Here is a 25439-nt window from a genome sequence, read left to right as displayed (position 1 = left end):
GATTTTCTGCGTGCTTTGCGTATTCATGGAATTGTCTCTATAAAGTAACTTTATATGCAAGTCGTGGCCAGAACGCCCCGACATGCCCCCACGCAAAGCAAAAACAGCCACCTTTGCGGGCTCCATCGGTGCAAAAACATGCACCCTGAAAACAGCGCGTGGGGTCCCCCGCAAGCAGGCCCTGCGTGGGGTCCACTGTAACTGTTACCGGCACCCCGACAACATGCGTATGATTTATCGTAACACTGGTAAACCTGGGAAAATCTGCATACAAACCCTGTAAACCATTCCTGCACCCGGCTACACTGCATAGGCGCACCCCTCAGTTAGATCGGAACGCGAGCTGTGTGCACCCATCGCTAAATCTGACACCCAATCATCTTACATACTGCGCTGTGAATCCTATAAGCAAGTGTCTGTACGCCTGCCTTCGGGTGGCGGATTGCATGAGGGTTTTGTGTGGCCATTTCTTTGCCGGGGGGTTGAACAGTCAGATCCCTGAATACCTATTGTTCCACGCAATAGTTGGCATGCGATCAGTCCATCCTAACATCCACATTTTCCTTTATTCTTCATCATTTTCTGCCCCCTTCCCTGTCCTCTGTGTAAGCCACGCCCATGCTCTGCGTGGTGTCTCACACAAGGCACTTGGATGCTCGCAGAGACATACTGGGCCTGCAGGAACTCCTCCACGCGAGTCCTGGAAAAGTCCCACACACTCGGTTCCATGAATCGATGAATGGGGATTTGCGCGCAGATTTGCATGCAAAGTCCCAATTTTCTCTGCAGATTATTCCATGAATCAGGCCCTTAGATTTGTTCTAAAGAAGTAAATTGAACATGCCCAAACACCAAGCACAATACCAAAGTTATTTCTAAAAATGCAAATACAAATAACATAATTATGTCAAATGTTTTGAAGATGAGTTGGATGAATATGTACTGTAACGAGATGAGTTGACAGATGAGTATATGGTAAACCTGAAAGGATGGCATTTTACATTGATTTTAGCCCTGTAAAACATTTTACATTTCATATCTCTATTTTCATATTGATTTGATGAATTGATATTCAGAAATAATTCTTTGACTCTACTAGGAATCATGGCTCGGTCGCTACTTGCACAAATGTCCATGGAAGATTGAGAAATACAGATATGAATGTTCAAGTGTTTAAATTCGAATTCTGTTTGCAGCTATTTTGTCTGCATGCATTGTAATACCATACCGTAGAAGTATACAGATGTTTACAGTGATTTAACAATCCCTATCAGCCTCAAAAAGTCAAACTCAGCCAATGCATCTTTAAATTTATTCTTCATAGATCATTGTTTTAGCATTTTTCCACAATCTTTAACAATTTCCCTTTGTCATTTTGAAAACATGAATTTTTGTGGTGTGTCATTGTTATAAATTATTTCATCAAAGTTCTTTGTAGAAAAATTAAAGATAATATTAGTTCCTCAACTAAAATTGATATAGTAGTACAATATGTAATATAATATTATATTATACATCTGTTTTAATATAGACTTTTTGACAGGACTATTCAGCCCCTATTTTAGGGCTTCAACATTTTGGACATTCCATGTGGTTTAAAACGCTGACACCAGTTGAGCCCATTTCAAAAGAAAACTAGTCGTAGTATTAACAAAATAAGAAAAAAAATAAACACAGTTTTATTAAATCTGTTTTTAACAATCTGAGATCCATGGTTACATACATATTGGGAACAACATAAAAGAACAAATTAAACTCCAAGCTGTTTGCTCAACAGAAGTTTTAAATGTATAGCTGCATAGATCCATTGGATTTTTAAATAACCCAAAAGCTCTTAAAAAAGGTCAGCTTCTAAAAAACATGAATTAAAGAAATAGTATCCTTATGATGTAGAGACAAGAAACATGGTCTTATATGATTCCACTGTTACTGAAGGAAACTTGCAGAAACACTTTCATTACTTGTATCTTCATGTCTTTTGTTTTAAATATTAAAACAAACATCAATATGTCATGTGTTAGCCAGATATAAACAAAAAAGGTTACATTAATTCTTTGGCTCAACATGACTTTTTTGTTACCTGCCATCACAAAGGGTGTGGCTTTTAATATCGAATTCTTAATATCGATCATTAGAAACCATGGAACAAATGAGAAGTCATTTATTTATGTATTTTGTACATGAGGTTTGCAGACATTTTGGGCTTATTAACAAAGCATTTTTCAATGGGGTACGCCCATTGAAAAACGATGTGTGATTCTGGCCCTACATGCTTTTACGTGAACACCCAGATGACAAGCTCTTTGGACAATATCCCAAAACAACACCATAAACCTGTAGTTTGTTTAAAGTGAAATGCTCCGATTCCCCATATCTGTTGTACCCTTTTAATGGCACATTTTTACTAAGCTGCCTTGGTAGCTTCCATAGTCAGACAGTATCAGTTTAGGTTACTCCTTCAATTGAGTGCCAACTGGTACAGCAGAGGCTATGCAATTGTACGAACATTTCTTTCTAGCTTGACTGTAGCATCTTTTGCACTGCATGCATTATCTGTATGCACTGAGTACACCATTTGGTTTGACAGGAATTTACATTATGGTGTCAGAGTGCCAGAGGGGCTGTGATGAACCCAAGAGAACAAAAAGTTTCCAAAATGGCCTGCATGGTACAACAGGTACTGATAATGGTATGATCAGAAGAAAGAAACCAATCTCCCTAACATCAGGGTTATTTCCTTTTTCTCTTAATAAAGGTTCATATTGAAATGCAGAACCGCCACTGCATTAAACACAACACCAAATATAATTCATTTGGCATTGAACTCGTTTTCCTCATTGTTCCAAATTTGTTTTTTTTGGTTTTTTATTTGAAAATGTGTGTGAATGCTAGCTAGCAATTCAAGACAGAATTTAATTTAAAGAATCACTTATTTCATATAAATGCCTTGCTGTGCTCCCCGATCAAATATATAATCCATTTATTTTTTTGTTGGCAGTGAAACAACATCTCCATGTTAATTTTCTACCAACCATGGACAGCTTTCATTACCATGTCTGCAAAATGGATACTGTCTCTTTAATCCCAAATAAATCACTATGCAAAAACGGATGTCAATGCAATGAAGAAAAACATATAGCTCTTTTTTGTAATGTGACATTTGGCTTAGCACTCTGAACATATTGCACGCACTCCGACTCTTCCTATTGCAGAAAATATGTAATTGACATGATAACATCTCTAGTCCTTAATAATGAAAAATAAATATTCCTTTCTTCATTTGCCTTTGATGTATTTGTTGAAATATGCCTGTGTTTATTTCTGAAACTTTTGCAATGTGCATGGTTTTACATACAATATGATGAGACAGAAGACACAATGATAAGTGCAACAGTGGCAATGTGTGGGATCATTTTCTAAATGTGGGGTGTGGCCAAGGATACATATACTTATGCTAGTGTTCTGGAGCCATCATGGATGACAAATTGTAAGATTTCTAAAAAATGTCATACAGGAGCATACTATTTTATAGTTCACAAGAGTATGTTCTTACAATAGTTATGTCCAAGCGATGTGGCCTGACTACACTGCTGCTGCAGGAATACCCCTACTGAATGATCAAAGAGATAGGGTTGCTGCACAAGTATCCCAAGCTATGGGATTAAGAAAAAGGTTTTAAGACAACAACAGCAGAGTAAGCAGGGAGAGGAGGCTAATTTAGAGGTGCAACCAATTGAGACAGTAGGACCTGGCGTAATTGCGATTAGTGGTGTGTAAATGTTAGTGAGTATGAGAGAGTATGTGTGCCGGTGTGTGTGTGTGTGTGTGTCATGTGAATTTGTGTGCATGGGGAAATAACGTGTGAGAGTAAGAGCAAAAGAGGAAGCGTTGGAAAGAGAGGAGAAAAGAAACAGAGAAAGAAGATGGAGGGAGTAGACCGTTTTAAATAGAGAATTTTGCGGAACTGCTTTGATATAAAGATAATAATTAAAAAAAAATATGAATGAGTGAAAGAGACAGTGAGATAATAGTGGGGGCAACGCCATTTGAACCCAGCCACAAACTGAGTGCAATTTATTTTAAAACACAGTTACTAAAATGACTTCAATTGTTACAGTTAGTTGATGTTCGAGTTACATATCAGAATTGCTGACCTGTGCAGCCCTTTTCTTTTTTCCAATTACTTTCATGGGTTTTTTGGGCATTCCTTGCTGATGCTGTTCGAGTTCAGAGAACTGTCTATGATGCTCGCTCAAATGTCTGAAGCTAGCCAAGCAACATCAGGAACCATCTGCCTACCAACTGCGGCAGCACACACCACATTTGGGGGATCAGTCAACATTACTGAAGATCATACATTAAAAAAATAGTCCCACCCAACTCACCGATGAACCAAGCAGGGCCATGTTGGTGAACATGAAAAGATGGCTAGCACCAGTACACACATGATGATGGAGTAACTTAACATTGTACTGGAGCAGATTAGACATGTAGATGACTGTGAACTGTAGCATGAGCACAAAAATACACAGAGTGTCACATACATGAACTTTTGAATGGCCTTTGCCCAGCAGAGGTAGATAAAGGTTATAACAAACTGTTTACTGACCATGTACACTTAATATAAGAGGTCAGTTGAACAAGAGCTCACCTAGTAAGTGCTTTTTTCTGCAAAGTGACTGATTAGTTCCCTTACAGTACTCGAGTACAATCCAGTTATTGCTCCACTACTTTTCAAAGTCTCCATCTTCACTGAAAATCTACATTCTACCAATTTTTAAGGCTTTTAATTGCTCTTCCGTAATGTTAATGCATTTGCAACACTTTTGATGAAGTTACTGTGTGGCTACAAGAGGAGAAAAATTAAAATCTCTATTATTCTTTTAATTACATATTGGGTAATATCGGTCTTTCAAATTACGAGGGAAAATAAAGTTGCAATACCTTGCATTAGTTGGTCCTTTTTGAACGTATAGGTTTTCCTTGTAGAAAAAAAAAAATTCAGGATGATCAGTTTCAGCCTTCAGACAATACTATGAAAAAGTAGCCTTTCGAAATGTTTGAGCTAAAGCACCAGAGCAAGTCAGTTTTGTTTTTGCAAAATACTAACTGACTGCGCTCGAGCATAACTGTGTTCCCATTGACATAAACGTATTCAGGTGTTTGTGAAATGGCTGGACGGTTACAGTCAGAGAACTCATCTAGACATGTGACAACAACAACTGATATCAAGGGATTCCAATGACTTCGAAAAGGGGTTGCTAAATTGGGTTTGGCAAAAGAGCATTGCCCGTTATGTTCCTTCGTCTCCCAGCTACACAGCAGACGTCTCAGAAGTGCACTTCCCAAGTGTAGTCAGAGAATTGGAAGGAATGTACAGATTTTTTTATGTTAAAAACAGCCCTTAGAAATGTTCCTTCCATTGATTCTACTGTAAATTCTAAAAAACCCTTTAAAAAAAACAAATTCTCATACGCACAGCAAGTAAAATGTCATGCTCCCTCTCCCCCCACCCCCTCAAAAGCAATGAATAGTCAATCTGATTGCATATGCTTTTCTCATTGATGCCTAATACTTGGTATACACCCCATTGGTTCATTGCACACAACTGGATACAAATACTAACTCAGGTTCCTGTGTGACAGCACAGCGTGGTAAATGTTAGAAGCACTTTTATATTATTGTATTCGTGTTTGCATATGTGTTTTTCTTGTGTGTCCACATATTGATACATATGTCTGTTTGTGCATTAGTGAACGTTGATGCGTGTGTGTGTGTGTGTGTGCATTTTTGTGGATACATAGTTCTATATCAATGCTTACAGGTGTCAGCATGTAGCTCCTATAAAGACTCTGTTATTTAAAGTTGATTTGTGTTTCTTGACTCTATCATGGATTAAAGTACATATTGAACATGTATTAGGTGCTTCCAAAAGAACTAGAATAAGTGACCTGACCAGCATCTGTTCGCTCACCAACGCCTACATATTAAACGGGTGCTGGTAAAAATGTGACTGCAGCAGAACTTAAAACGTAATTCACAATGAATGCCAACCTTTTTCCCTCCAATATGAAGGTCTTTATCTAATTAACATGCTGAGCTTAACTATCACCACATACTGGATTCTAAAGGCTGCTCCTGTTCAACTGACCAGCGGGTTTGAACTGGACTTCTATGAAACGGGAACTGGAGCAACACAGTTTGTTATATGTTTTCATAGATGTTGGTGAACTTTCCAACTCCACCTTTAAGGGAGAGGAGCCTTTCTCTTTTTTGTGTCCAGCTACAAAGGATCTGCCTTATTCCCCCTGGGTTTGCTCAGTCAGCTGGGTTGTGCAACAGTGGCAGAGGCACACTAAGATGTGTGTGCCCATTCATTGTGATTACACAGACAGAAGCAAGAGAATGTGGTCGGGTTAAGGGAGATGGGGAAAACAGGATGAACTGCAGTGGCAGAAAGGACACAAACGTTTGCCATGTCATGATGCCATAGTCTAATGAAAACAAACAGGCCAGAAAATACGGAAGGATTAAATGAAAACACACAATGACTAGAAATATATAGACAGTGGAAACACTTTTGTTTAACTTTGAGAAATTTTCCCCAAAATAAAGTCTCGTATTAACAAGTGCAAAAACCAAAAAAAAAGTTCCAACATTAAGAACACAGTGTATAAAATGGTGTGAGAAATTCTTAAGTCACCGTACAGCCTTTTAGTCAATAAAATGCTGCCTTTATATGTCCTTGTTGATTGGACCCTGGCCCATCATTTGAAATCTATCTGCAGAAGGCCTTGCAAGAAGTGAATGAGGGGCAAAAGCACCCAGTCTCTTTGACAATTGACTGAAGTTGCTTGTACATGAGGGCAGGTTTGTCCGTCATATGACATGCATCCGTGTGTCCGAGTTTATTCCTCATTTGTGGAGTTCTCTTCCAAAGTTCTTATACTTCCAAAACCCAGATCTGTGGAGTTCTGTGCTGTTGAGACTGTAAGTACTGTATGCAAAAGAAATAACACAAGTACACACAGTTTGAGCCTGCTGTTACACAGTCTTGTTGCTGATGAAGCCGTGAGTGATGTCCTATGACACAACATTGAGTCACTTGGTTTTAAAGTCCCTTTGGATTGTTTATCTGGTAATAAATCCCATCTGACATCACAGCATTCTGGTTCTACATTGGTTGGATGGTTTTCATAGAGTCCTGTTGGGATAAAGAAAACAGAACAATTAGTGGTAGAAGTAAAACTGAATGTATTATTTGACAATGTACACAAATTGGAATTTCCTGTTGTAAGTAATATTACACAGTTCAAGGTCAGCAGTTAATTTACCATCTATCCACTGAAATCTGATTTCTAATGTCTGGTCCAAAACGTGTTGGTCATATCTGGTAGTAGGTAGCTTGGCTACTTAAGGTTTACTATTCACAACAAAAAGGCATCTCCACTAAGAACCAAATGACCGAGAATGTGGTGTGATAGCTCACAAGTTTAACAATTTGAAATATTGATTCAATAAATCTCCTGAGCAGAACTTTTGGAATCCAGAAACGAAGCAGAAATCAGAAATACTCTCAATACCCAGCTGCTGACACTTTAGAGTAAATACACGTATTGCTATATGATCTTCAATTGCTCCCAATTGAAGACAAATAAAGCAATTGCGAAGACACTTATAAACCATTTAAGACACGTGATGCCATCTCATGATACACAGCATATGCTATCAACCTTACAACCTTCAGACACAGTTCCCTAAATATCTGACACATCTATGGTAATTCAGCAATAACACAGTAAAACTATCTGCAATCTTAAATATCAAAATGTATGCAAAACACTAACCCTTTTTTGGGAAGAGGACCACCAAGTATTAATACGCTGATGGTGGGCATGGACCATTTCTTTTAAGTAATACCTATGACTTGGTGATGAGGGGAAGACACATGTTCTTACAAAGAGGATTTTCAATCCGGACACATTTCACAGTCTACTTACAAACAAAGAATAGCCCATCTTTTCCTGAATGTAGCAAACCCACACATGATAGCGATAGCTCTGTTTGTAATTCAACCTTACAAAAACAATTGGATTGATATGTATCTCCATGTAAATTCCTTTCTTGAAGTCAGTTATGATAAGGAACAGTTCAGTTTGCGTCTGCTTATTTTTCAATCTTTACTTTCATATAATGCCATTATATAAGTAATTATTATTTATATAAATGTGTGTATAAAAACTGGATTTAATTGCATTCTTCTATCATATGACCATTTCCACCTACACAATAAGAAACGATTTTAAATCAAAAAACATTTAAATGCCAAGACAAAACAAAACCCTCCTCAAATTTGTAACATTGGTGCATAAACTATTAATTTTTCAATATCAAAAAGAGACATCAATATGATTTGTCAATATAGTGATGCTATTACTAAACACATCTTTTTAGTAGACATTTAGAAACTAATTTCATTTCCACAGATGTACTTTTTTGCATATTCTGCTGCTCAGTTAATATCATCTGTCTTCATCAAACTCTGTTTTCTTCACTTATGTAATTGTTGGAAAATAATCAGTCACTTTCTCGAGAATGGGATGTCCATGCAAATGTTGCCTAAGTAAAACAAAAACAAAAATACACCAGTGCACCATGAATTACAATGCGGTTTGACCTAAATTATGCACTGGTGCACAGATATGCATCTACACCAGGGAACACATGATAATATGTGTAATTTTCTGTGTGTTTGTAATTATTGCATAACAACTTGTTTTTGCAGTTGGTACATAGATGGTATTGCCCGTCAGTATTCATTAGGCTGCATCTCCCCGTCCCCCTGACTTTGTCTCCTCCTCTTAAGTATATGCGTAACTGGTTGTAGCAGCACCTTGATGCCTCTGGGTTTAGTGCACTTTATACAGGAATAAAATAAATAAATATACTTAAGGTAAGGGTTACAGTAGAGAAACCTTCAGGGGAATCCCTCAGAGTTTATTTTTGATCCATTTAACCTGTTTTGTGATTCATCTTTGTTGCAAATATTATATCAATAGTGTGGTTTAGACTTAAACAGTTTAAGTATAGGAAGAATAAAATACCAATTGGCAAACAACTATTTTCTGTTTTTTACACTGAAGCTAATTTTGCAGCTTTATTTAGTTGCCAGGTACTGTCATAATATGACCAGGCACCAATGTCATGAATCAAGGTTTGCAGTCATATGCTTTGCATTTGCCATTATTTGGATATTTGGACAGATGCCCACATCTCCCTAATAGTACACAGGGGGATACACGTATTATTTGTTCCTGCAAATGTTAATTGTCAATCAGGCTTTCTTAGCTGAGTATGTTCTTATTCCAAACCACATTTAAGCATGTTGTTGATTTCTCGATATTAAGTTTCTATTTTCACCCTTCAAATGTATATTTACTTGATCCTAGAACCTGTGAAATAGGTTCTTAAGATGAATTCTATGATTTTTATACATGTACTCCTATTTTTGGTTTTGGTGCTGCAGGTACACCCAATGCATCACACTGCATCCAATGACCATGGCTACTGCTAAAGAGAAGAAAGATTAAAAAAAAGATCTGGTTTACATGGTAATTGGCACAGTTGTGGCATGAAATGGTCAAACCATGTATTGTTCATTTTAGTGGTTACTGGCGGCTTATCTAATGAGGAGTATGTTATATACAGTGTTGGAATCACAAATCTGATCTTTTCACCGTGTGGGTCAGCACCAGTTCTCAGGAGCCAGCGCTGGTAGGAGCGTGTGTGTGACTTCCTCCTGGTCTCACTAGGCTCCCTTTACCTCTGTCTACTGCCCTGGTGTTTGTTATTTTCTACATGTCAGGAGTTCTTAAAACATCTCTACAAGTATCCCTTTCCTTACCAGGAAATCCTTGCCCCTCCCCCACGTATTATTTGGCTGTGTGCACCAGTGCCACATGATCAGATGGCCTCCTTCAAGGTATATATTGCCCCTTAGAGTGTTTTAAACAAAGTGACGAGCCTGCCCATAACACACTGAAAGTACTGCTTTCCTGTGCAGCTAAGATGAGGGGAGCCGTAGTGGGAGAGATGAAGTCATCACAACATGAAAAGGTAACTTTAGAAACTATTTCTATGCTTATGTGATGTGATGTGAATGCTTGCTTTGTGTAATAGTGAGCGCCTGCTTGTATGTGTGTCTGTCAAAAAGATAAAACACTGAGCCCTGTGTGTGTTATATGTGTTGTTTGTGTGTGTGTGTGAAAGTGCATGCTTGTGTCTATGTGTGCCTTGGATGAAAATCTGATCCAGGCTATCCCGCATATGTGTATGTGTGTGTGTTTGTGTGAATGATGTGTATATTCATGTTTTTATGTATTTATTGGTCACTTCTTAGAAAAACAGTTTCAAAGCACCCACAGGCCAACAGGGTGGGGACAGGGGAAGGGAGACATTGAATTACAACAAAGATGCATAACTACATTGACAGCACAAAAAATAAGAAGAATAATAGGGAGGGGAGAAAAACCTACTATGCCTTATGAGAGTTCAGAACATTCAAGTGCAGAGGGGAGGGGGTAAGCTATATGTGCTGTGGTGCTAATGGAGAAGTGTGCAGAAGACAAAAACTTAAGTGCAACCTCCAGTAAGGAGGGTGAGCCTAAGCAAGTGCAGTAAATAGACAGCGGCTGGGATGAGAGATGTGGGGGTCAGTGGCCCGAAGATACATAAGGTCCCTGCACATCAGTCATGCTACTGTATGATTAGCAGGGAAGAGGGGAGGAGAAGGAGGAGGTAAAGAGAAAGGTCTTGAGGCTTTTACAGAACTTAAGGATGTACTGCTCAAGACGCACGGAAGATGGAGTTTCTTCCACAGAAGGGACCCCGCTGAGGAAAGTGATTGACCACCAGCTTTCTGTTTAGCAAAGCGCTTAACACACAAGGAGTTGGTGCTAGAGGAATGCAGGTGTCTAGAAGGGGGGTATTTGGTAAGGAAGTGTTGAAGATAGAGTGGTCCCTGGCCCCATATAGCCTTGTGGATCATACAGAGGGATTTTAAGAGCCAGTGAAGGCTTTGTAGGGCAGGAGTGATGTGATCCCTGGGCTTGAGGCCAAGGATAAGTCTTGCTGCCACATTCTGGGTTAGCTGGAGCAGTCACAGAGTGGAAGAAGGAAGATTAAGGAAGAGGCTGTTGCAATAGTCTAGCCTGGAGAGAATCAGAGCACGGGTAACATTGAATCTCTGGGGGAAGGTGAGGAAGGGTAATGTTCCTTTGAGAAGGAAAAGCTGAAAGTGGGAATTCTTGACAATGTCCTGAATATGAGGGATGAAGGAGAGGGAGGAGTCGAAGATGACTCAGAGATTCCTGGCTTCACAGGAGGGGGCATGGGGAGAGCCCATGGAGGGAGGCCAGAGTGAAGGGAATAAGTAGGGTACAGGGGACCCAATAGGGAGAATTTCTGTTTTGCTGGCATTGAGGCAGCGGTCATTAGCAGTGCACCAAGCCTGGATGGCAGAGAGGCAGTCAGGGATGAAGGTGCAAGGGCATCAGTAGGAAGCTTAAAGAAGAGTTGTGTGTGCCGGCGAAAGACTGAGGTAAACTATCCCCCTCTCCCAATTGAATAAATGAATCCCAGGCAGTAACTCTACAAGGACATTTTATCACTGCATAAACGAAATATCAAACAATACATGCCCCCAAAAACGAGAATACTGGGTAATCTGGAAATATTCTTTGAAGGCTGCAAAAGTGAAGGTAGTCCACAGTAAACGTAAACATCGGAAGTGCAAAATGGAGGTTTGGTTAGTGTTGCATGAATATTGGAATATTCAGGGAGTAATGAAGTGCGATTGGTTAAAGGTGGAATGTTTGGGTTTAAAGGTGAAGTACTAGTGAAGTGAAGGGTTATGAAAGGTTGTCTGTGTCTGTGAATGGGATACAACACAACCCTTGAGGTTGAACATCCTACTTGCCCACATTGGTACTTGCAGCACAACAGAAGGCTCCAGTGGATATTAATTGACCGCTAACTTCACCTTCTAAAAACAATAATTGACAAAGCCAATAGTATGGTTTCATGAATTGAAATGTTGTGAAAAAGTGTAGTAGTAGATAGACAATGAAAAAGGGCAGACATGGGGCATTACCCATTTAGAAGTGAAAAGTGTCTTTTCTTGGGATGACTGGATATGTGTTTGAACAATGAATGTGTGCAAGGTCAATCAACAAAACCAACTATTATCTACAAAATATGTGTTCTTTTAAATGATCACACATTTCATGACCGGTCTGAGTAGTTCTATTGAATGTTGTATCATTGTTCATTGCTTGATAATTATATCGTTTTTTTTTCCATTGGTGTTTTTTTGTGTTAGGTGGCCAAATGATAGTGGCCTGTTTACATTCAAAGTTGGCCCGCAAGGATTTTGTATACACAACATCTATCACTTTGGTTGTACCCTGTCTGAAATATACCTTACTGATGGGCCTAGTGCACAGATAAGAGAACAGGGGAAGCTCCACTTCCTTCCCCCTTGTTATAGCACACACTGACAATAACCTACCTCCACGGAGCTGGGTCAGCCTCCGAGTCGCACAGCCCAGTGTAGCGCCAGGAAGAGGCATGAGACAGAACGGGGACTGGCCTAAGTCTGCTGCACTAGTGTTAATGTCATTTGACATATAGGTCATATATAGGTATTCCATACTTTCACATTGCTTCGTGATCCTCTCTCTGCTACTGTCCCCAACTCCAAGCAGTGAATGTCGTTGTGAAAGTTTAGGTTTACTAGTTTAGATGAATTTAAGATGCATTGCATTTTTGTTTGGATCACAAAACTGCCGATGAACAAAGGGAACATTGCCTCCTAGCGGTGGTTGTCAGGACCTCGGGTTGTAGTACATCAGTACTGTCGTTGGAAGGTATAGGCACCGAAGAGTTCAGAGGAGTGCCAGGGTTGGGGTGGGCGCAGCCCAAGGAACACGGTCAGTTAGCAGTTGATAACAGGAAGTGGCAAAGGCACTGAGTGACTGTGTCCTGAGACCCAACAATAAGGCAACGAAAAGGATAACAAAACAACACAAAGTTAGGAACTCACAGGAAGATATGGTTGTGGGAGACACAGGCGCGAGCAGGAATGGAAAAGATATGGAAGGGGGAGAGATATTGGTCTGGATATGACACTGGGGGAAGGCAATACTACAGATGGTGACTGCAAGTTGGATGACTAGTTGGGGAAAGGAAAGGGGTATGGCCATGTCCTTGCAGTCTCCTTCCCCAACTACACATCTACTACCCACAGAGTCCTGCAATCAGGCCTTATCACCATAATACTACCCTGTCCTAATACTAACCCAGGTGCCTAGCAATCCCAGCAGTGTCACCTCTGAAGCACATGCCTCACAGCCAGATTCAATCAGTCTTTGTATCCAAGTACCTTTTCCGCCACCAATCCTCATAACTCTAACCCTCTGCCCTCCCAGTTCTATCAGTAATTTCCTGTTTCTATTTACAGCACAGGCACTTGCTGCTACTCCTTTACAGCACTGCTTTACATCTGTTCCAATGGAGGCAGCGCCAGCCCACCCTCCTAGTAGAAGCAGTGAATCCCCCAAAACCTGACTCTAGCATAGCCCTGTTTATCCTCAGAGGACTACATCTGTGGCTGCCAAGTCCAACAAAGATCCCTTGCTGCTCTGACCTTAGTACTGGCTGACCTTTCCCGACCCAGTCTGCTGCCCTTAATCCCAATACACAGTCACCCGACTCTTCTCATCCCTAATACCCACATCCTCTTCGACACACTCCTAACATTGCCGCGAGATCCGAGAAATTCTCATCCTAGGTTTATCCAATTCTAGGAGGCTCCAGGACTTACCTCCCAAGCTTGCAGCTTCTGCCCCCTGCCTCCAAAATGCAGGCTGATGCAGGTTACAGCAAGGAGCATCTACATTCCCCTCATGATTCAACCATCTCAGCTTCAACACTGGTAGAAATGTAAAACCTTTTGCTGGTACACCAACAATCTCTTTAAACTTATATTTCTTGGCAGCAACATCAGGCTCTAGCTGTCGCTATTATGTGCATGGAAATGGAGCCATTAGCATTCCACGTTGTTCTGTCCCGCGCAATATATCTCAGCCATTTCCTGTGCAGACCCAGTACCTCTAGACACTGACAATACAAACACCTTGCACACCACCAGCCAAGTCCTCAATAGCCGCAACGTACTCCCTTGACTGAAGTATTCAGTACATACAGACTACAGTTTGGCTTTGCACCCCCCCATAAACACCCAAACCAAGCTCTCCATCCCTTAACCCCAATGCACTCGCCTCAGGGAGGTGCTGCAAGCCTCAGCTGTGCATTACCCTCTTTAGTCATTCTCTGTGTGAATGCCATGTTCTGCACACTTCCATTCTGTTAATCTATAAAAACACGTCTCTTTACCTCCAAGCTCCCTACATTACCTGTCTTTACTCCAACCCTGTCTACATCTTCTCTAACCTAAACAAACTCACCCATCTCTACCCACACCTATGCAGCCTGCTTCAGCCCTCTTTAACCTCACATATCCTCCCTGCTTTACAACTTTCCACCACCACCCTCCCAATTGGCTTCATCCACTCTGCCATTGGCTACACTCTCTGCCTCACTCCACTACCCCTGCCCACCTGCCCTGACTCATCCCTACATTTTCCTGCACTTCTCGCCTCAAACCACTCAAACCCATTCACCCCGCCTCACCGAGCAAAATCCCTGCCCATCCACTCTGACTCACTCCGACCCACTATGTCTCATCCTACACCATCACGCTTGCCCACCCCACCCATGAACACCCCGCTCCCCTGTGCCAACAACACCCACACCCAATGTCCACCACTGACTTCCATCCCACTCACCTCACAAACCCTAGCTTATCTATACCTATACCTCACCCTTGCTTAGAAGCTCACCCTTTCCTAACTCACCCACAGTTGTTCAGGCATGAGTAACACGTGCAACCCTGCCTACTGCATCCCATACTAGTTCAAACCTCTCACTTCCATCCTAGCTCACCGCTCATATCAGCATACTTTCTTTAAAAGTCCCACACAGATCTGCAAGTTAATGTTTGCTGACTTCTAACATTAGTAAAAGACGTACTAAACAGCCTTCCATACACTGTAGTGAGAAAAAGTATTTCTACTCTGTCTACTACTGGTATGTTTACACGAACAGTACTTTGCAGAAATGTTTGGAATTACTAGCTACATGCAACCCTTATATGTAATTCATTATTGCCTATCTTTGTAAAATGCAATAAACAACTGCAAAATGCAAAAACGATCGGCACTGTCATTACTTATTCGTATTCTTTGCTCAGAACGTACACGTGTGTAGTTGTGTAGCGGATATTGTGCATAGATGGAAGGGCAGATTATCGAAGGAATCTGTGCATGTATCATACTTGCCAACATGACCCATTTCAATATGTAGATGCTTATCCAGTCCTGGGTTTTTCCTTTGCATTCTGGGATTTTTAGTTCCACATTTCCCATTATAAAACTCAGACAACAAGTCCCAGCATGCAAAGAAAAAACAGGACTGGATAAGCACCTATAGATTGGAATGGGTCATGTTGGCAAGTATGATGTATGATACCAGGTGCATATGCATTTCACATTATGCATCCGCAGATTGCCATTGGCAGGAGCCTGATTTTCAAAAAGGGTCTTGTTAGTTAGTGACTGCAAGGGACTAGCTGCAAACGAATAACTCCTGTAACCGGTCCATTTCTGAATACAGGTCAGGATCTCGTAATAATGTAATCATTGTTATGCTCAATCCTCCACTGACTTCACAACCCCAATCACATTTAGTGTTGGCCTTAAAAGTGCTGTTCACTGTAAATGGATTTCTTTCCATGCTGATGTCATTTTGCAGGCTTCAAATGAAAATATAAAGAACAATCCTACACATTTCTATTCCTGGAAGGGTAAAAGTGTCAACAGTCTGTATAGTCCTCTGACAGCATTGTGCTTTCACCTCCACCTGTGATCCGAAGAGAGTTCACAGTTTCAGAGTAAAGGGATACGTTACTCACAGCTACTGCATGGCCTTGATTCACAAACATGCATTTGTGACATTCACATGCATTTTTGTTTTGAAGGTGCATTTTTGGGTGTCAGGGCTCCACAGTTTGCATGCTTTGCACGCATTGTACCCATCTGCTTGTCTATCACTTAACTATTTTGCAACTTCGAGTCAGGAATTATCCCCTGATAGATATAATGATGGTAAAAATGGCTTCTTGGCTTCATAGGGGTAACATGTCTTGATAATGAGTCGGGCATTTCCCCATGACCCTTAAACAGACTGAAACCATTCATGGGTTGCATTGAAGAAAATCACCTCTACATTCTGAAAGTTTGAGGTCATAGAGACAACCATTTTCTAAAATGTGCAAATCGTAGGCAGGGGCCACCAGCATTTGCACTTATATGCAGTTCTGTCACTGTATGCCATGTAAACACTCATTGGGCCTCATTAGGACCCAGGCGGACTTCGCGGTGCTAAATGCACCGCGAAGCATGGCGGAAAGCCGCCGATAGCGCCATGGGGGTTGGCGGATTTACCGCCCCATTCCGACCTCGGCGGAGCGGTAAATCCCCAATCCCCATTCTGCCCTTCCCCATTCCCATTTTTGCCCCATAGGGTATAATGGGAGTGGGGAAGGAGTTAATTACGCCACCGTAAAATACGGTGGCGTAATTAACAACGAGGTCCCGTAGCGCCATGGTTTTCTCCGCCTGGTAAAACCAGGCGGAAAAGGCCGCCATGGCGCTACGGGAACTCGTAGTATGGCGGAGAGGTACGCCATGCACTACGCTGGCGTAACACCCTCTCCGCCAGGGTCCTAATGAGGCCCATAGAGTTAAGTATACACGTGAAGAGTACAAGACAAAGCCACCTTTATGCTTCACTTTTGCTCTCTGCTTTTTAAGAAATAAAACGCTGCCTGTAAATTACACTTTGCAAGTATTTTTTTTTTAAATGGACTCCAAGGGAATGGACCAGTTGTAAAAGTGAGGCATATTCCATTGAAATCCTCATGCTGGCGTAATACAGTGTGCTCTTCCAAGATGGAAGAAGGGAGTGACACACATATGCAATCTCTGCTTTGCTGGTGTCCTGTGAGTTAGATCAGGAGAAAATGGGGCAGATTGTTGAATGGAGGCGTTAATCAACACACCTAGAGTGTAGGCCTTTATTTGAGGACACACATGCCCCCCAATGTGTGTGTGTTTGTGAAATTCCCTAAGCAAGTGCAGTCATTAACATTGGGATTGAGTGGTGCCAGATTAAGTTAGAAATATAACTTCTTCTGGGTGGTTTTTGCATGGGTGCATTAATTGTTTGATCTTTTATGGGGTGTTTTTTTTTACCCAAAAATAAAGATGAATTAACTAATACCTTTATAACTCGAGTAGTCAATCAGCATGGTTGACAAACAGATTTCAATCTGGAAGTTATTTCCATTTTCCACACCAATGCCCTTACTTGCCCTAGTCAGGCATTGTTTAGACAAATGATGTTTCTGAGTTTGAATAATTGAACCCTTATATTATGTGGGCACTTCAATCGAGTCCAGGATCTAAGATTGCTTGACAAATTTAACTCGAAGACAAATGAGCAATGATTTTTTATGGTTGAACATGCAGCGCTCTGTGATATCTGCAAATTCTCTAACCCTTCAAAACTAAAGTTTGCATTTAAGTCCAGATTACATTATTTTCTCTCCAAATTAAATTATGCTTGTGCAGGTATAGGAAACATCAATATGTAATAAGAGCCAGGTGAAAGTGCCTGTTGCTGCCTGCCTTTATGGAGGAAAAGTGGAAGCTGCCGGTACATCAGTGTGGCTCGTGCTTTACGCCCATGCTTTTATACTTGGGTGTTTACATCTGCATTTGTCTGCATTGCTGTGGTCAGGGGTCAATGCTCTATCAGCCCTGATCTGACCTCACCCTTGCCATAACATGCCACAGTGACATGAGGACGATAGGAAGCAAGTGACGGGTTGTCACTTGAGCTGTGTTTTCATGAGGAGAGATGTGAGTTGGCACATGTCCCGGGCCTTCTCTATCTCCTGGAATCTCATTCTTAGGGCTGCACAGCATCCCTGTCAGGAATATTTAGCAGGAGAGAGAAGGGAACCTGATCCCTAGAGGGTAGGGGAATCCCTATGTGGTCCAGTCCTGAAGCCTAGCTATCTTCTTAAACTACATTGGGGAGGCAAATATTTGGCCCCAGGAGGACATGCTGTGAGGATTAACCATGCATCACACTCAGAGAGAATTGTGAAGTTTAGCCATGTGTCAGACGTAGATATAATTGTGAAATTTAACCATGTGTCACACTTAGAATGATGGAGATTATTCATTTGTCACAGCAGATAAGACTGTGTTGATTAGCCACATAGCAGCATTTTGTGAGTAGCCAAAGCACTAACCACCCCATTTATACATTTAGTCCTTTCTTCCTTTCCATGGCAGCCATTTCTTTTGTTTTGTTTTCTATTTTTGAATGGCTGCCACAGAAAGCCAGAAGGGACTACTCTTTCCATGGTGGCCATTTTGTATGTTTACTTTTGTTCAATTATTTTCAATGGCAGCCATGGAAAGGGAAAACAGACTTTGTTTTCCATTTTCCAGTACTCCAGTCTTATGGGATGGGTACTAATAGCACTAATCCTGCTTACATAATTCTCTCTTGAAGAAATGCATGTGATACTTTTTGGCAAGTGAGAACCGTGATCTTGCACCTTGAAACACTTGTGTATATGTGTGTTATAAATGACATATCATATCATATCTCTGAGTTTCTAATAAGGCTGGTAATCTCCTTGCCAGTTATTTGAAGACCAAAGAGTAGTGAACATGAATGTTACTAAATGTTTGTGATGGAAGCTCCAGCAATTGTTCTGGAATCTCTTGTCTTTTATATTTTATCTCAAACGAATTGAGAAATTCAATTGAATTTATGATCTGTTCTTTGTGAGTTAAATATAGTACATTTTCAATGCAGCACTCCAGTATCACCCCTTACTTCACCACATACACTTACTTTCTTATACATTCACTTCACCAGACATTTACTCATGTCTTTATCGTGTCTGCATCTTCACATTGTGAAGATGGTAATGGATGTGGCTAGGGATAGTGTAAGGATAGGCTTGAGTTCAAGGGGTGGCAGCTTGGATGGATGTAGGGTAGAAAAGAAGGGGGTCTGGTGAAGTGAATGTAGACAAAGTAAATATCTGGCATAGTAAACGTGTCTGCATTGCTTGGTTTCTGCATCCCACATCTCAAATTGAAGTTCAATAACCACAAATTTCTGCAATCAGTCAACAGAATATGTGGTTTGCATGGGTATCCTAATTGAGAATTGAAATGAACATCATGTAATAAGTGACACATTCTTGCAGGAGTAGAACAAAAGGTAAAGACTTTGGGCAAGAATATAGTTCAATTTCATATGTGCATGATTTTTATGTGTAATCAGTAGCACCATTAAAAATACAGTGCTGATTCTGGTGCTAATCGAAATGTCGCAATGGCATTGACCTTCTCGGAAATTACCTGTAATGATGCGTAACTCAACCATACTCCCACCCATAATGAAATATAGTTAAGCTGCTCTAATGCCCGAATTCAGATGAAACTTTGTTCAACTTTCTGTACTGGAGATACATTCAGGCAAAAACCTTAAAGGGGTGCTATGGGTATTGATAGCTTTAAGGGAAGTCGCTTTGAAGGTAGAGAACATAATGCTCAGGAAACAAAAGGTTTAAAAACCATTATAAAAATGCAACAGCTAGTTTCTACTAAAATATCACTGATTAATATAAGATAACAAGTGATAAACGCAGGCATTACATAGAGTACTATGATTTGAACTCTCTAACATAGGCTTTGGGAGCAAGTTACAGTCTACAAGATGGTAAAGAATAGGTAATGTCTTATTGGCTAGATTTGCAGATCCACACAAATTAGCTTAGTGTATCTTGGTAGAAACAATGTTCTGGCTTCTTGAAAGTAGTAACGCTTGGCTGACCTGTAGGTAACTTGACTGAATCCAAAGAACTCTTCAAAGGATAGTGAGAAAGGCACAGCACACCAAGGACAATGCAGTACAATCACCAGTCAAAGACAAATGTGTTTAAAGTGTTTTGGAAAAGGAAGTAACAGAATAGATATTGGGTTACAAGTACCATGTACAGACAATAGTGATTTAGAGGATGGACTATGACAAAGGCCCATGCTGAAAGTGTTGGTGGATTATGGAGTTGCCAGAGGGAACCACTGCCAAAACAACCCATGTGATGCTGCCCCCCATGGCTGTATGCAGAGGATCCTTTGGCTTGTCCTGCTATGTCACTTGTGGAAGGCAGTGGCTAATCACATGGCCACCTTAGGCATTCCTAAGAGAATCAAAGAGAAGGAATCCAGTGGAGCTGGCAGCTTGTGCACATCCAGCTCCCCTGTAAGTGGGTGCACAATTTTCAAATTCTTCAGGGAATAAAAGCAAACCCTGAACTAGGACAGGAAATTGGAGAGGCTGCCAGCCAATCAAATCACATGGGCATCACTCTCATGCATTTAAGAACATATAAACCAAGGGAGTCCACAACGATGGCAGGGCCAGGAAGTAACCTCACAGAAATGATCCACCCATGGGAAGGGGCACGTTAACCCCAGGTCCCACATCAGAACTGCAAGTCATACCCAGGGGTAGGGCCTACCTGCCAACCTAAGCCCCAACTGTGTGAAGAGACTTACTTTGTTGCTGCCCGGAGTGAATTCACTGGTACACCTGGAGGATCTTTCAAAATACCAGCAACCACGTCGAATGAAGTAAACTGCTGGTGACTGCACTTAGCGGCAGTTGGTGGCAGTTCGAGCTGGGGCATCATCAATTCGGGGGCCCAGTCTTGAAGCAGGTGTTAGAATCACCACCTCGAAGTCCAAAGGTTCTGAAGCTAGAGTCTGCGTGGAGAGGGTTGCTGTGCAAATCAGGTTTTGAAGGATTCAGTAGCAGGAGGACCATGTACTTACTGGACGGAACAGAAGGAAATATTAACACGCAAAGTTGTGGCAGAGTCGTGGTCTTTGGTGTCTTCGGCGAGTGTAGGAAGCAGCCCCCACAACGGAGCATCTCACTAAAGGGTAAGAGATGCTGTCATCTTTACACTTTTAAATCTCCAAACCGAAACCCTTCAACTGATTGCCTATGGACAAAGTCAGGCCTATAAATTGACACCTAACTGGACTGTGAACTGGGTGTCTGTGGGGTTTTTCTTCCCTTGAGCCCAGCATTACAAGAAACCCAACATCTAACTTTTGTTTAGCAAACTCCATGCAACATGCAGCACACCCGTCTACTCTGTCCTGCAAAACTTGATAAATATCAAAATTACGAAACAGAAAACTGATCATCACAGAAAAAGGGCGCGGAGCTATACGAGCACATGAGGTGTCTGGAGGGCTGAAAGTAGGTCTTCAGCCCCAAATGGAAAGGGATCCCCTGGAGTTAACTGTGTCTCAAACTGAAGTGGAAGCAAACCTAAACTGACGCCAAAGTGAAAGCACTACTGAACTTGAAGCCGATAAGGCAGCAAAAGGTGGAGCACATAGTGATACGATCCATGAACTATCCAGTACCCTAGCCTGTACTCTGAAGTTTTGGGGAATAGGTATGGTCCAAAGGGGGAGTCCCTGGCCCAGAGTAAGGGGAGAATAGGAAAAGCTGCACCAGCTTTGGAAAAAGCTCATGTAACATTTGCAACCTTAAATCCCATGCCCATTGAGAAGGATCCGATGGTGGGTTCAGGTACACATCCATACACACCATCTACAGAGGTACAGGAAAATAGTAACACACAAAACCTCTCTCCCTTAAATAACAAAACTATGAGTGTGCTGGACCAATCTTTTGAGAGACTCTGCAATGACATGGATGGCATTATGGAGCGTTCCCACCAAACCTGTAACAAAGGTACTCTCCAGTACCATCCAGAACATGGAAGGTCCGGCAGTGGTCAGGAACAAGAGCTGAGCCCACTAAATAGCTAAATAATTGACAACCAGACCACTCGGAGGATGACACAAGGACAAAATCGTCCACTAGATGACACTTACTAGACCCCCAGGAACATTACGCTACAGAGGGATTCCAACATTATGCCACAGATGGAATTATTAGGCCCAGCGTCAATCTCGGCACTCTACCTAGTGCTAGAATATCTGCTAAGGCTTTATGATAATGTTAAAGATGTGGTTCAAGGAAATGGCTTAAAATTAAACTCTTTGGATCTGGAGATTAATACATTGCTGGCTAAATGGCAGAAACAACATGCTTCTGCAAGATGGTGGGGGTTCTCTTTATAAGACTACTGTAAGGGCCAAGGAAGCGGTCCCCAGCCAGGTGAAAACCCAACAACAAGAGGTGGTATGGTTGGAAACAAGGGATGATCAGGTGGAGTCACAGGCAACCGTAGAAATGACTAGTGAATCCCCAGACAGCCCTACACCGCTAGTTGAATTGTGCATCAAGGAGAAGGAAAACCTGATGGAAGTACCTAGCCTGGTGGAGGTAGGGAAGGTACACACAATTACTGATTCAGTAGAAGAGGAGCGTGGTAGACAGGGCTGGATAAGTGTGAACAAATAAAAATGAAAAGGCAAACTCCAAAAGAATAAAAAGTCTAAACACCTTCCAGCCCCAAATGGCAATAAACGGAATGACTCTAAACATGTCTTTAATGCTCTATAAGAAGAGGTAATAGACCAAAGTGATTCAGTTCAAAACTTGCAGGGGAACAATTCAGGAAACATGGGAGCCGCTTCAAAACAACAACAAAGAAAAAACAATCCAAAATAATGATATTTTTGGAGAGTTCCGATGCACCTGACCAAGAGTCCAGGCTCCCACACAATGCCTCTGCACTGAACAACAGAGAAATCGAGCCTGAACCCCTACCTATGTCAGCGACTAGGGCTGCTACCCCATTGGTGTTGCCTAACCTTAACTGGGATGTTGCTACCCCTATTTGTCAACCGCTGCAGAAGCTAGGTCCCAGCCTCCAACACCCTGAACATGAAAACTTTCAGGGATCTAGAATGAGCTGGCAAATTAATCGATCTATATGCGGCCAACTGCATATTAACAGGGGTTAAATGATCAAAGGATTTCAGGCAATTCCTGACCTTCGAGCCTTGAAATCGGATGACATCCAGAGGGTAGCCTTCCCAAAAAAAGGTGCAGAAAAGTCAGTATGTTACTATGTTTGTAATCTAATCGCACAAATTGTGTGGAACAACCGAGAAACTCTCAAGTCCGTTGGCTACCAGCTGGGGCAATTATATACACAAGATGATGTTGAGGCTGTTCTGACCCCTGCAAAAATAGCACAAGAACCAGCAAGTGGTACATCAGGCAAGTCTGGGAGCTCAGTAGAGGCAAGAACGGAGCTAGAAAATTGGTCCTGGCTGGAAATTGCAATCGAGATGTCTAAAAAAGCAAAATCCAAGCTTATGAGTCTTTGAGGGAGGCCCCCTGAAAGTAATGTCCTGGAATATGTGTGTTTTTCACCAATTAAATGGCCACTCCGGAGCGGACCTAAAGACAGCTACTGTGATTCTACTACAAGAAACCATGGCCATAATCACCTTTGAGCTGGAAGGTTACCACACTTACTGCAAGCCAGCTATCAGAGGCCCTAAGGACTGACCTACAGGCGGTCTCTCAATTGTCATTGACTTGAACTGTGACTGTTCCCACTTTGGGATCGAGATCAGGTCAAAAGATCTGATGGCCATCAACATCTATTTACCACAACTAAATGCAAACCTATTAATTGTGAATGTATATTGGAATCAAGCAAATACCCAACTCCCTGATTTACATTCAGAACTAGATGTTCTGTTTACAGCAAGGCTAGGGAGGGACAGAAATGAGTACATCGTCATGACAAGGGATCTAAATGCAACTTGTGTTCATCCATGGCTTGCTGGTGGGCCTTGCTCCACTGATAAGATCATTTTACAAACCTTACAGGAAGGGGCTGCTTGGGGCCAATACCTAGCGACATCGAACCTTCAGGTTTGCTTGCCAGTGGAACATTCTTTAAATGGGTGCCACACTTGGTGGAGAGGGAATATAACATCCTGGATGGATTATTTCTACGTCTCCAATCACCTGAGCTGTTATGTGATCCCCTGGACAGGGGGATGCCCTTGACAGTGACAACTCCCCATTAATCCTTACCATGTACTTACCAAAGTCCACTTATCACATTTATTACACCAGTGAGGGGTGGACTGTCAGTAAAATGTAATGCTAATATGTGTAGAACCTCTGTGACCATATGGGAACATGAGATGATAAACACATTCAAACAACTACAACCTAAGATGATTGGAATGTATGAAACTTTTTTCCCATAGAGGTCAAAAGTTTGGAACTAAAGCACACAATCATGTCTATGACATGAGGGTCAGGGAGGCAAAGCAGGCCAAGAGGATAGCAATTAAAGACAACCTTAAAAACACAATCAGTGTGCTTACAGATTAAGAGGCATATCTTATTGAAATATAAATTTACCTTAAAATCTCTTGGCCGTGAAAGACACATCAGAGAAACCCAAGAGGTAATTAGGACACTTGTTTAAAAAGACAGTGCTAACTTCTGGAGTTTGATGGGGGGGTCACTAAGGGGCAGCAATATCTCATTGAGTGTAACATCACAGTATAAGAATGGATGAAATATATCATGAAAAAATACTCTTGCCCAAAGATGATGGAGACCAACTAAATCTTGACAACATGGCGAGGGATCAGACGGACTTTGGCTGGGAGATGGAAGATGTCTCATGGACAATTGGCAAAGTAAAACCGTTGAGGGCTCCCGGTCCCGTCCACATTCTGCCAATCATAATTAAAAGTAAGCCAGAGGCCTAGGTCCATCCCCTATGGGACCTATTTGAACATGTTAAAAGTCCATCACACATGGAAAGAATCTCCCATCATTCCACTCTTCAAGCAGGGAGACAAGAGGGACTCCAAACACTTTAGACCCATTGCCCTCTTAGACTCCTCTAGTAACATTTTTGGAACCCTCCTACTAAGACTCAGATCTCTTCAGAAAACTTGCTATCACAATACCAGATAGGGTTTTGAGCAGGAATGGGGGCCCCCCTAAATTCCCTGACTAAGTCACACTTGCTAGCAGCTGTAAAAAGGCGATTGGTAGGCACAGTCTAAATGGCATCAATAGATATGTTGAATGCCTTTGATACTGTAAGTATAGTAAGGTTGTGGAAGAAACTCCTAGCAGAAAACTTGCCAAATACGTTGATACAGCTCTTGGCGTTACTACACACTGACACCATG

The 25439-nt window shown here is 41.6% G+C and overlaps 1 long non-coding RNA gene across 1 annotated transcript in view; it reads right to left on the bottom strand.

The window, feature by feature from the left end:
- Positions 1–1295: 1295 nt before the first annotated feature.
- LOC138526165 (uncharacterized) overlaps positions 1296–25439 on the bottom strand; it is a 116494-nt gene continuing 92350 nt past the window's right edge. Inside the window, exon 2 of the long non-coding RNA XR_011283512.1 lies at positions 1296–7204. This is a non-coding gene — a long non-coding RNA (uncharacterized lncRNA). The remainder of the gene's footprint in view (positions 7205–25439) is intronic.

This window comes from Ambystoma mexicanum, chromosome 7p, assembly GCF_040938575.1.
Source record: "Ambystoma mexicanum isolate Mex_15411 chromosome 7p, UKY_AmexF1_1, whole genome shotgun sequence".
In the NCBI taxonomy this organism is placed as follows: domain Eukaryota; kingdom Metazoa; phylum Chordata; class Amphibia; order Caudata; family Ambystomatidae; genus Ambystoma; species Ambystoma mexicanum.
Note: the sequence above shows the minus strand (reverse complement) of the source record. Positions and strands in the feature narration are given on the sequence as shown.